We start from the raw sequence: 12,301 nt of genomic DNA on the forward strand, positions 1-12,301 counted from the left end.
ACACAAATAAATGGAAAGATATTTCATGCTCACAGATTAAAAGAATTAATATTGTCAAAATGTTCATATGATGCAAAGCAATCTACAGATTCAAGGCAATCCTTATCAGAATCCCAGTGGTATTTTTCACAGAACAAATAATCCTAAAAATTTGTATGGAACCACAAAAGATCCTGAATAGTCAAAGCAATTCTGAGAAAGAAGAACAAAACTGGAGGTATCACACTCCTTGATTTCAAACTATACTACAAAGCTATGATAATCAAGCCAGTATAGTATTGGCATAAAAACAGACACACAGATCAATGGAACAGAACTGACAGCCCTGAATAAGCCCACACACATATGGACAACTGATTTACAACAAAAGAGCCAAGAACATACAATTAAAAAAAAAAAACTCTTTAGTAAGTGTTATATGAAATGTGGGCAACCACAGGCAAAAGAATGAAACTAGACCACACCATATACAAAAATTAACCCCAAATAGATTAAAGATTTGAATGTAAGACCTGAAATCATAAAATTCCTAGAAGAAAACATAGGTGGTAAGCTCCTCAGCATCAGTCTTAGGGATACTTCTGTAGATCCAACTCCAAAGGCAAGGGAAACAAAAGCAAAAAATAAACAAGATCACACCAAACTAAAAAGCCCTTGTACAATGAAAGAAACCATTGTTAAAACAAAAATGCAACCTACTGAATGGGAGATTTTCACAACTCATATATCCAACAAAGGATTAATATCTAAAATCTGTAAAGAACTCCTACAATTCAACAACAAAAAACCCAATTAAAAAATGAGCAGAGGATCTGAATTGACAATTCTCCAAAGAAGACGTATAGATGGGTAACAGGCACATGAAAAGATGTTCAACATCACAAACGATTAGGGAAATGCAAATCAAAACCACAATGAGATACCACCTCACACCAGTTAGAAGGACTACTATCAAAAAGACAAGAAATAACAAATGTTGGAGAGAATGTGGAGAAAAGATAATGCTTGTGCACTATTGGTAAGAATATAAATTAGTGCAGCTGCTATGGAAAACAAGCTGGAGATTCTTCAAAAAAACTAGGACTGGAACAATAATATGATCCAGCAATTCCACTTCTGGGTATTTATCTGAAGCATACAAAAACACTGATTTGAAAAGATAAATGCACCTTTGTGTTCATTACAGCAATATTTAGAATAGCCAAAAAATGAAAACAGCTTAAATGTCCATCAGTGGATGAGTGGATAAAAAAGATGTATCTATAATGGAATACTACTCAGCCACAAAAAGGAATGAAATCTTGCCATTTGCAACAACATGGATGGACCCTGAAGGCATTATGCTGTGAAGTAAGGTAGATAAAGACAAATGCCATATGATTTTACTCATAAAAAACAAAACGATCTCAGGACCCCTGAGTGGGTCCTCAGTTAAGTGTCTGCCTTTGGCTCAGGTCATGATTCCAGGGTATTTTACATTCATCCTGGGATGGAGTCCCGCATTGGGTTCCTTGCTCAGCAGGGAGCCTGCTTTTCCTTCTGCTGCTCCCCCTGTTTGTGCTCTCTCTCTCTTTCTCTCTGACAAATAAATAAATAAAACCTTTAAAAAAAGATCTAAAACCAGAGAAAAACAAATAAAATACATAGACACAGAGAACAGATTGGTGGTTATCAGAGAGGAAAGCGGGATGGGGGGAAGGTGAAATGGGTGAAGGGGGTCAATTGTATGGTGATGGATGGTAATTTTTAGTGGTGATCTCTTTGTAGTGCATACAGATGCTGAATTACAATGTTGTACACCTGAAACTTACATAAGGTCATATACCAATTTTATCTTAATAAAAAAAATGCAAGTTGAACCCAACTTTCCTTGATACAATGAAACAGAAAAGGGATGTTCAGGTGAAATTCCAAGAGCAAAGGGAGAGGCATAGTAGCTTCAGCCAGATGATATAAAGTGACCTATTACCCAAAAGTTGCTGTAGTTTGTCGACCAATTTCTCATTATCCCTTTGGTGAGTCACTCTGGCTGTCCGACTTCATTCCGGTTTGTAACAGTGCATCACTTATAAGAATCACCATCAAGAAAGAAGGAACTGGCCATAATCCATGAACAACAAACAGCCATTCTTACTTTTTCCTTTATATTTCAAAATTTTCACTTGTTAGAATTGTTTTCTTTATATCATGATTAATTATTGTTTTGTTCAATGATAAATAAAGTATAAACAACAACAAAAAAACCCACACTGTTATCTCTCCAGTCCTTAGATACCTCAACCCGGGACTCTGGGTTGTAATGTCATCTCATTATTCAGCTTCCTTAGAAGTAAAGTATTAGAGGGACACCTGCGTGGCTCAGTTAGTTAAGCATCTGCCTTTGGCTCAGGTCATGATCCCAAGGTCCTGGGATCGAGTCCTGAGTTGGACTCCCTGCTCAGTGGGGAGCCTGCTTCTCCCTCTGCCCCTGCTTGTGCTCTCTCTCTCACTCACTCTCTCTCTCAAATAAATAAAATCTTTACTAAAAAAAGTGAAGTATTAAGTAGTCCGTATGCAGCTTCTGGTTTTGCTGAGAGCCAACCTTGACCATACACACACACACACACACACACACACACACACACACACACACACATACGGTTGACCTTCAAACAATGCAAGGGTTTAGGGCACTGACCCCTAGTACAGTCAAAAATCAATGTATAACTTTTAGTCCCCAGACCTTAACTACTAATAGCCTAGTGTTGACCAGAAGCCATACCGATAACATAAAGTTGATTAGTGCATATTTTGTATATTATATGTGTCATATACTATATTCTTACAATAAAGTAAGCTAGTGAAAAGAAAATGTTATAAAGAAAATCATGAGGAAGAGAAAATACATTTATAGTCTTGAAAAAAGTCTGCAAATAAGTGGATCTGCACAGTTCAAGCCCATGTTGTTCAAGGGCTATATATGTATAATATATATATATATATGATTTTTAAAAAATCTGCTTAACAAATTCATTGATATCGAAAGTTTTTGTGGACATAGCAGGATTTATTACAGTTTATGTAAGGAACAGGGAAAAGAGGAGTTGCAATGCACATGCATAGCACCCGACTTAATAAATCTCCATTAGCCAATTGCTGTTTATCTCAATACCGCCCTCCGCCCCACCTTCATCCCATCAGAGGTCTCTTCTCTCTCCCTCTTCCCTCCAACACAGTGCTCATTCCCTCTGCTTCCTTCCTTCCTTCCTTCCTTTATTTATTTATTTATTTATTTATTTATTTATTTATTTTTATGCAGAGTACCTGAGTGCTGGCCAGCTTTTACTTTGCTAAGGGCCTATTCAATCTTTTTTTTTTTTTTTTAAGATTTTATTTATTTGTTAGAGAGAGAGCACAAGAAAGGGGAGCATCAGGCAGAGGGAGAAGCAGACTCCCCACTGAGCAGGGAGCTTGATGCAGGACCCGATCCCAGGACCCCGGGAACATGACCTGAGCCGAAGGCAGACGCTTAACCTACTGAGCCACCCAGCGCCTATTAAGTCTTATTTCAACAAACCAGTCTCTCTCAGGAAGGCAAGAAGGGGGATGCAAAATGAGTCATTGCATAAAAAAATAGTAACTTTTCCAGATAATTATATTGCACACTAGCTTCTTTACTTTCCCATGTGAAACTAATTATTTAGATCCCAAAACAGAACCATAAAATAGTTCAATTGGTTTTGCAAAAGTTTTCAGCAATTCCAATTTTAGTTTTACTGGCATTCGTATGGATTACTGGGCTCTTTTCTGCTCTGGTATGCCTACCTGCCACCCCCCAGAGGTGAGATAGATGATTCTGTGCAAGACTATGTCATCTATTTACATCAAGACTTATCTGTTTTTGGCCTTTCACTTTTTTTCACCGTAAGTCCCCCACATTCCTCTTCTACAAGAAGCATGAAAGAGATAAAGGGTGGCGGACAAGAAATTAGTTTTTGGCTACTTGCCTCAGCTTGACTTTCTGTGTTCATCTGCTCACTGCATATCTAGCTATAAACTCTGTAAGAAAAAAAAAAAAAGGAGAACCAAAGCAGACAGCAGTGTTTGTTTCAATGCTAAGGAGGCTGATTGTTTTTTGAGTTCTGGGGTCATTTGATGGAAGGTTCCTTCAGAAGTCACCTGTTTCCCAGCACTGTTCCTTACCTTATTGGGTTTTTACAACCTGCTTTCCAAGGCCGGGGATCATACCCATCAGTTAAGTCTCTTTTCTACAAATGCATACTGCAGAATAAACGAGTAGTGTGTGTCTAAGTACTAACTCATTTCCAATGTTGGGATAGGAAAAAAAAAAAGAATTTAAAAACTGTCTGTTCTAATAACGACAATTTTACATTTTCATTAAATTCAACTTGATATTTTATCAAACACTTCTCGTGTGCAAGGTCTATGCTAGGTGCTGGGGATACAAATGCATATGAGACAATTTCTTTGCCTTTGATGAATTTGTGATACAGACAGCCAGATAATTCGCCAATAATCATCAAGAGTCATAAAGATGTTCCCACAGCCATTTATTTTAAAGGTAAAATTCAGTAGAAACTGCATGGAAAAAAGGACTCTATTGTAGCATTAATCATGAGCAAAAGAACTGGAACCATTTGTATAGAAGTCAATAGTAGACTATAGTTAAATAAAGATTGAAATGAAATATCATTTAAAATAATAATTGTGAAGACAAAATAGAAAGATTGACCCTAAGGATATTCTACTGATATTTACTAAATTCAATTTCATTATGAAAGCATGCTCAATCTCATTTGTAGAGTTAATCAGACAGATTTAAGGACAAATACACCCGAAGAAGTGTAGTATATACAACTATATAGAGCCACCGAGTGTATAGAAATTAGGAGAAGGAGAAGTTGTTTCTTTTAAACAGACTGGAATTACACACTGGCCATCAAGACAGGAGACTCCATAATGTAATACACAAAGTTTTGGGGGAACAGCTAATTACAAGCTGCATGATATAAAAATTTTCTTTGGAACCCAAAGTTTAAATTTATGCAGCTGAAGCTCAGACTGTTTCTATGACTTCCTCTTCTAAACTCCAAAAATACAAAAAAGTACAAGTGACCTATATTTTCTGCATAGAGCCCCCAATTTTCTTTAATGGAGAAAAAAGCTAAATGCACATTTTTATTAAAAAACAGCCAAAAAATAGTCTTACAAAGACAAACAGCTGAATGAAATTAAATTATGGTATATAGAGTATTACACAAGAATTAACAGGATAATTCTGTAAGTATGTTTGCTAATTTGATAAGTAAAAAAATAATTAAAACTATAAATTATTGATCTTGAACATATTTATTTATAAGATTTTAGTTGCATAGGGACAAATTCAAGAAGAGTACATAGGAATGTAAATAGTTGTGTTAAGGTAGAAAATTATAGCTAAAGTTTTTTTCTTTCATCAATTAACATATTTTTATAATTAGATAAAAAAGAAAACTAGGGGCTTAGAGTACTTGTCATATTCTGCTGAATTCATTATGACAGCCCATCTATGAAGGAGGAAGACACCTCTATCTTATAAGGGGGGAAATGTTTTAAAGATCCAGAGTCATGCAGTGTTAGAACTTGGAATGTAATATTAAAAGAAATCTACTTCTGGGGCGCCTGGGTGGCTCAGTTGGTTAAGCGACTGCCTTCGGCTCAGGTCATGATCCTGGAGTCCCGGGATCGAGTCCCACATCAGGCTCCCTGCTCAGCGGGGAGTCTGCTTCTCCCTCAGACCCTCCCCCCTCTCATGCTCTCTCTCTCTATCTCATTCTCTCTCTCAAATAAATAAATAAAATCTTAAAAAAAAAAGAAATCTACTTCTGTAGATTGTGTAAATTGCTCCCACCATTTCCACAGGAAAAGTTAGCAAACTGTCTTTATTTATAAAGAGAATAATTATAAAACCTACTTTGCTATTTTGTCTGGTTTTGTTTTTATTTATGTTTGTTTAGCTCTAATGAAACTAAGTGCCTGGTACCTAGTCAATACTCAATAAATGTGCACGGTTTGGTGGGAGTGTTGTCCAAAGCCTGATAAGAGTCTTGGGGGGGGTGCACAGCTGTGGCCTTGAGTTCACCTCCATAAAGGACACAGCTCTTCACTACCCTACTTCAAGGAGGATTTGGGGAAACAGAAGATCTGGTCTCCATCGATGCCCCTGCCATAAATGTTTCCTTTGGAGAAAGAGCAGAGTACAGATGAAAGGACAAGTAAATAACCATGTGTTTCACCTCCTTTCTCTATCCCTTTACTCTTGAGTTCTAATTGACACACAAAGAACCCTGGGGTTTGTAAAATACCAAAGCCTCCCTTCGTAGTCCTGCGGAAAGGCAGAACAAGGGCTAACATTACAAGTCGCATGTATTCATTAATTCATTCAGCCAACATCTCTGGAGCCCCCAGAGGTGTAAAGATCCTCCAGTGTCAAAGTTCATAAGGGATTAGCAAAAAGGATCAAGAGAGGGGAGACATGTTGTCTTATTTTAAGTTTCTGATTGGGTTTTCCAATCAGGTTTAATAAAGTTTCAATGGAGCAAGTCATTGCAAATATCCTGCTTCTTAATCCTTTTGACAGAAACTAGCCACCAGGGCAGGGAAAGGGATTTTACAAGGATGATTATGCAATGTTGTATGGATCGGCCAAAACTGCGTGATATTCAATATCTTTGAAGAGCCTGGTGTTCCTGCTTTGGAATGACTCACGAAATGTCCTCCACATGGTCTCTTGGGAGACTTCCCTCCTGTCCCACCTCTCTGTGGTTCTTCAACCACACCCAGACATTGCTTCCACTCTCCGAATTTCCCAATTCTCGAGTATATTTGTCACCCTGAGTTATTATAGCACCCCAATTCACTTTCACACACTTAAATAGTTATGGGAAAATTAGTCATGTTGTTAGCTATTGGAAAATAAATTTGTAATGATTTTGTCTGAACTATCACAGAGTATGCTGCCTTGAATCCCGGAATGCAGGTAAGGTAGACTGGAATGATCAAAATGCTATAGTGATAAGAGCTAGAAAACAGAAAGGAGGGCAAAGTGGCCATGAGAAGAAAAATGGTAAACTGAAGTTGATTTGAACAAGCGGATATAGATACAAATCATGTACAAAAAGAAGCTATACCACCTGTGAAAAAGGCTACAAAATGAATAAGATGTAAGCCCTCTGGAACCTGAAGAAGTTTATGACCTAGTGAGAAAGATGGATATTAAGTGTGAAATGCCCATTGAGAAATACAAATATAGTTAGGTAGAGGCACAAAGAAAAGACTGATTAACCCTGCATATTATAGCATGTGGGGCATGGAACTGGTTAAAGTCATGGGCTTTGTAGTCAGACAGGCCTGAGTTAAAATCCTTACTTTACCATCTATTGGTTGTCTAGTTTTGTGATCTTATGCAAATTACTATCTCAAAAGTAGAATGGGTTTAATACTAATAATTATCTCATAAGAACACTGTGAGACTCAATACACTCACACATATGCACCATGTAACACTGTAAATTCTCCACACATTCTCTATTGTTAGTAAGTTACTAAAATGGTCCATTGGAAAAAGCCTATATTAGGATGATTATATGGTCATTGTTTTATCTTCTACAGTTCAGTTCCATGCAATAAGTCAGATTACCACGGGCTAAAAAGCAAAATAGGCAAGAAGAATGAAAAAGAGAAGCTATATCATTTTGCGTACTGTTACCGTCTTTGTCTACTGCCCCTGGTCCCAGACATAGGAGCCTTCAGACTCCAGATTACATGTCATCCTTCTGTGAAGAATTCCTTGGGTGGAGTTAACACTTGCTCATCCAGGTTTCCATAGCAGTTGGGGTACAGCTCTTGAATCATAACCAGAACCACAATCATAATACCTACAATTTATTGAGCACATGTCACTACTGTTCAGTGTAATTCTCTCTTATCTCTGATGCATCTCTGCAATGCCAAATAATAACGGGAATGATTGCTCCCACTTTGCAGATAAGGAAACCAAGGACTAGATAAGTCAAGAGAGTTGTATAAGCCCACCTGCAGAAGATGAAGCTAAGATTTGAACAATGGTCTGACTGATGCCAAAGCCCAATTTTAGCTGTTCGCCACATTGCCTCCTCATTTCCATATATTATTTAAACAATTGGTTTAAATGTCTGGCTCCCTGACCAAAATCTCTTAGGGACCAGGCGCTCTACCTTGCACATCGATGTAATCTATGTATCTCCAGCAATTTACATAGAGCCGATATGTAGTGAGCACTTCTTGCTCATCAAAAGCATTGGATGAATGAACAAATAAATGAACTCCTATTCCCAAAACATTCAGTAGAGGCAGTGTATCTAAGTTCATGCATGGCTCAACATTCATCTTCTATCCTGTGATCTTGCTAAATTCATTAATTTTTACAGCTTTTTGTGGATTCCTTAGGATTTTCTGCATACACAATTATGTCATCTGCAAGTAAAAAGAGTTCACCTCTCTTTCCCATACCAATAGTTTATTACCAGTAGTTCATTCTTTACATTGTTGTACAGTATCCAAATCAACTTTTAGAATACACTCCCTTAAATATTTGGGAATTTCATAAGATTTCTATGTTAGGGTAATATCTAAATTGGTGTAATGAAAAGACCCCAAATTAGAGTTGTCCAAATAAAATGGAGATTTATTTCCTTGTATACAACTCTCTCTCTCTTTTTTTTTTAAGATTCTATTTATTTATTTGTCAGAGAGGGAGACTGCACAAGTAGGGGGAGCTGCAGGCAGAGGTAGAAACAGGCTCCCCACCAAGCAGGGAGCCCGATGCGGGACTCGATCCCTAGACCCTGGGATCATGACCTGAGCCGAAGGCAGACACTTAACTGACTGAGCCACTCAGGTGTCCCTGAAACTTTCTTGACTAGTCCCAGGAAAGGGAGTGCCTGTGTGTTCCATAAATGGTACTATTCCCTAGGCTACCATCCTCGTCTGCATGATCAAGTCTGGTCTCTGAAGTCTGCCTTCCAGTCTGGGAAGAACCGAGGAAAACAGGAAGTCCAGAGGAAGCGATTTTCTGTTAGGAAAGTAGGAGGGGAAGTTGCACCTATCTCTTCTAGTCACTTTTCATAGGAGAAAATGCAGTCACCGGGCCACACATCACTGAAAAGGAAGATGGGTCATGTAATCTCTGGCTGGGCAGGTAGAAAAGGCTAGAAAAAATCAGAAGCAATTATCAGACGGCTGCACTCTTCAAGAGCAAATGCAATAATACTTTTCTTATCTAATGTCAGACTTTGGATCAACATCCAGAAAGAAAGCCACACCCCTTCCCAGTATGTGACAATGCCATAAGCAGAACAGACAGAATGAGTCTCCAAATCCTGGGGACTATTCCATAGGAGAGGAGAACCAGGTATTCCACTTCCAGAGTGCTCTAACAGCATTGTGAACAAAATTAGGGCAATAAAGAGCAAGCTTGCATCTGTGGTTTGCCCCTGGCATGCTTCAGTTTTTCCTAGGCTGCTGCTGGAAGGAAATGAAACACCTAAAAAAGTGGAAAGATGGAGAGAAGCCATTAGGAACAGAAGCACTGGCTACAGGGCGAAGTGACAGCTAACGGCAGGGATGGAGACAGAACACAGCAAGGAGAAGGCATAACAGTCTGGGATCATTTAATGCCGAGCAAATACCCCTAAGCACCCTTGAGTGTTTCCTGAAGGCCTCGCTGTGTGGCTGCCAGGTACCGAAACTGATGTTTGTGAGGACGAACTGTGTGGAGGTACTCTCTAGAAGATGAGTATGGGATCCAGTATTACTTAAGTCCTCTCCATCTCTCTGTCCTCACCTCTCCCCAACTCCCCCTACCAGAAAACAATCCTAGGATAATTTTTGTCTCAGTTAAATGAGGTTTAAGTGAATGCTAAACAAACAAACAAACAAACAAAAAAAACCTTCAATGAGAAAAGAAATCTCAAAGGGGGTACCTATAACCTAATGGAATGATTGTTATGTGATTAGTAAGGAAGGTTAAATGGCTCAATATTCACAGAAGGATGCATTTAGTACAGTTTATGAAGATATAGTTAGGAGATAAAATTAAAATGCTTCCATGCCCTAAGGGCAAACTTTACTTCCTCAGATAGCCTCATTACCCAATAGAATTATGCAAACCAGATATTGATAAATTAAACCTCAGGAATTTGGCATTTAATGAGGGTTTTCTTTCTTTTCCATGCTTTATTATGCAGAGAAAACGTAGTTGATGAAAATGAGAATGTGTTAACGGATATGTTTAGAGTTATGATTGGTCATCATTGTGCGTGTGTGGTTTGCTTTATTTGTCAGTTTTCAACTTTAGAATAAAACCTGGGCTTAAGAACAAGTGTTTCTGGAGTAGATTTTTCGGTCAAGTTAAGAATGTCGTTTGCCATCATTACAAGAATTTGTCCAAAGAAGAAAAGTGATAGTGCAGATAGCTCTAAAAGGCAATAATCAGAAAGCAATTTATATTTTAAGAATATGTGTCTGTGTGTATATGTATTGCTGATATTCATAGCATCCCCAGCATTTTGAACAAATAACAAGGGAACTCTGTAAAGGTCTGACTTGAAAAAGTTACAAAGCTAGCTTCCCCCTCTTGGCCTCAGGAAAGCTAAGAATGAATAGAATTTGGTTCAGTTCCATCCAACAGGATCTTTTGTACCTCTTCTCTGTATTGATTAGTGATTTTAAGTAGCAGAAAGCATCTTTAGCCAGCTTCAGCCTCAAAGGGGGAGTCTGCTGTAACAATACAGAGCAAGGAGGCATCTTGTCATGTCTGAATCACAATTCCAAAATTTCTGTAGGAAAACATATTGGCCCAATTTATTTGAGGTTTCTATCCCTAATCCTATCAGCTATGGTGGGTGTGGCGAAATCACACGTGTTCGAATGGCTACAAGGGAAATTCCCCTAATGATGGAGGGGTGGTTCCCAGAGGAAGGAGATTATTTAGAGGTGAGCAGACAGTCTCTAAACTTTTCCTATTACATGATAGATTTAGCCCAGAATAAGCACTGTGGTAACAAAAGAGATGCTTATGTTATAATCCGTCTTAACAAAGGTCACAATCTCATAAACCCACATATACACATAAAGGAGTAAAAGTTAGTACTATGATTAAGGACTAAGTAATGGCTTTGACCAGAAGGAGCTGGATATAGCAGAGACATGAGGTGACTTTATTTATTTATTTATTTATTTAAATTCGATTTAATTAACATATACTATTAGTTTCAGAGATAGAATTCAGTGATTCATCAGTTGCATACAACACCCAGTGCCCTCCTTACTGCCCATCACCCAGTTACCCCATCCTCCCACCCACCTCCCCTCAAGCAACCCTCAGTTTGTAGAAACATGGGAGAACTTGAAATGAAAAGACACGGGTTCAAATCTTGGCTCTGGCCCCTACTCCTTATGTATCCTCAATGGGTCAAGAGATTTTTTTATTTGTGGGTTTTCATTTTATTTGTAAAATGTGGAGGATTATATATAACTTAAAGGTATTTTGTGCTACTTAAACGCAGTACCTACCAAATACCTACTACACCATGGAATACGACCATTTGGTTGGACGAGCACGCAGTAAACGCACAACCTCAGTAAACCACTGGACTACATGTTGGCAACAGAAGGAAGGAACAGGTATTGGTTGTCCTTGGGGAAACCACAGTCTGTGGCCTGGGGGAGTGGGCAGGAGACAGATAAACAGATAATTGCCGTAAAAGGCAGTTCCTTTGTTGACTGTGATTCTGGATGTGGCTGGGGTTGATCTGGGAAGGTTTCAGGGAGGTAGCAGGACACAAGCTAGGCCTTACGCAGGTAGATAGGATTTTTTTTTTTCTTTAAAGATTCATTTATTTATTCTAGAGAGAGAGCACATGCATGAGAGGCAGAGGGCAAAGAGAGAGAATCTCAAGTAGACTCCATACTGAGCGCAGAGCCTGATTAGGGGCCCTATACCATGACACTGAGATCATAACCTGAGCCAAATCCATGGTCAGGGCCCCGGGAGATAGGATTTTAACAGGAACATTTCATATCAAACTGAGGTAAAACCTTGAGCAGAGCTGACGTAGCTCTGCAAGATGACAGTTCACATTTTCTGGGGTAACGAAGCTGAATTAGTAATTTAAAAGACCATTCCCAAACACTGCTGTGCTTAAATAAAGGGACTAAGGGAGAAATCTACACTTTCAAAGCAAGGTTTTACCGGGTAAAGGAAGCTAGAAAATACACAGTG

Source organism: Eumetopias jubatus, unplaced genomic scaffold (assembly GCF_037043125.1).
Source record: "Eumetopias jubatus isolate StellerSeaLion01/CBP00866 unplaced genomic scaffold, mEumJub1_p1.0 scaffold_12, whole genome shotgun sequence".
Lineage (NCBI taxonomy): Eukaryota > Metazoa > Chordata > Mammalia > Carnivora > Otariidae > Eumetopias > Eumetopias jubatus.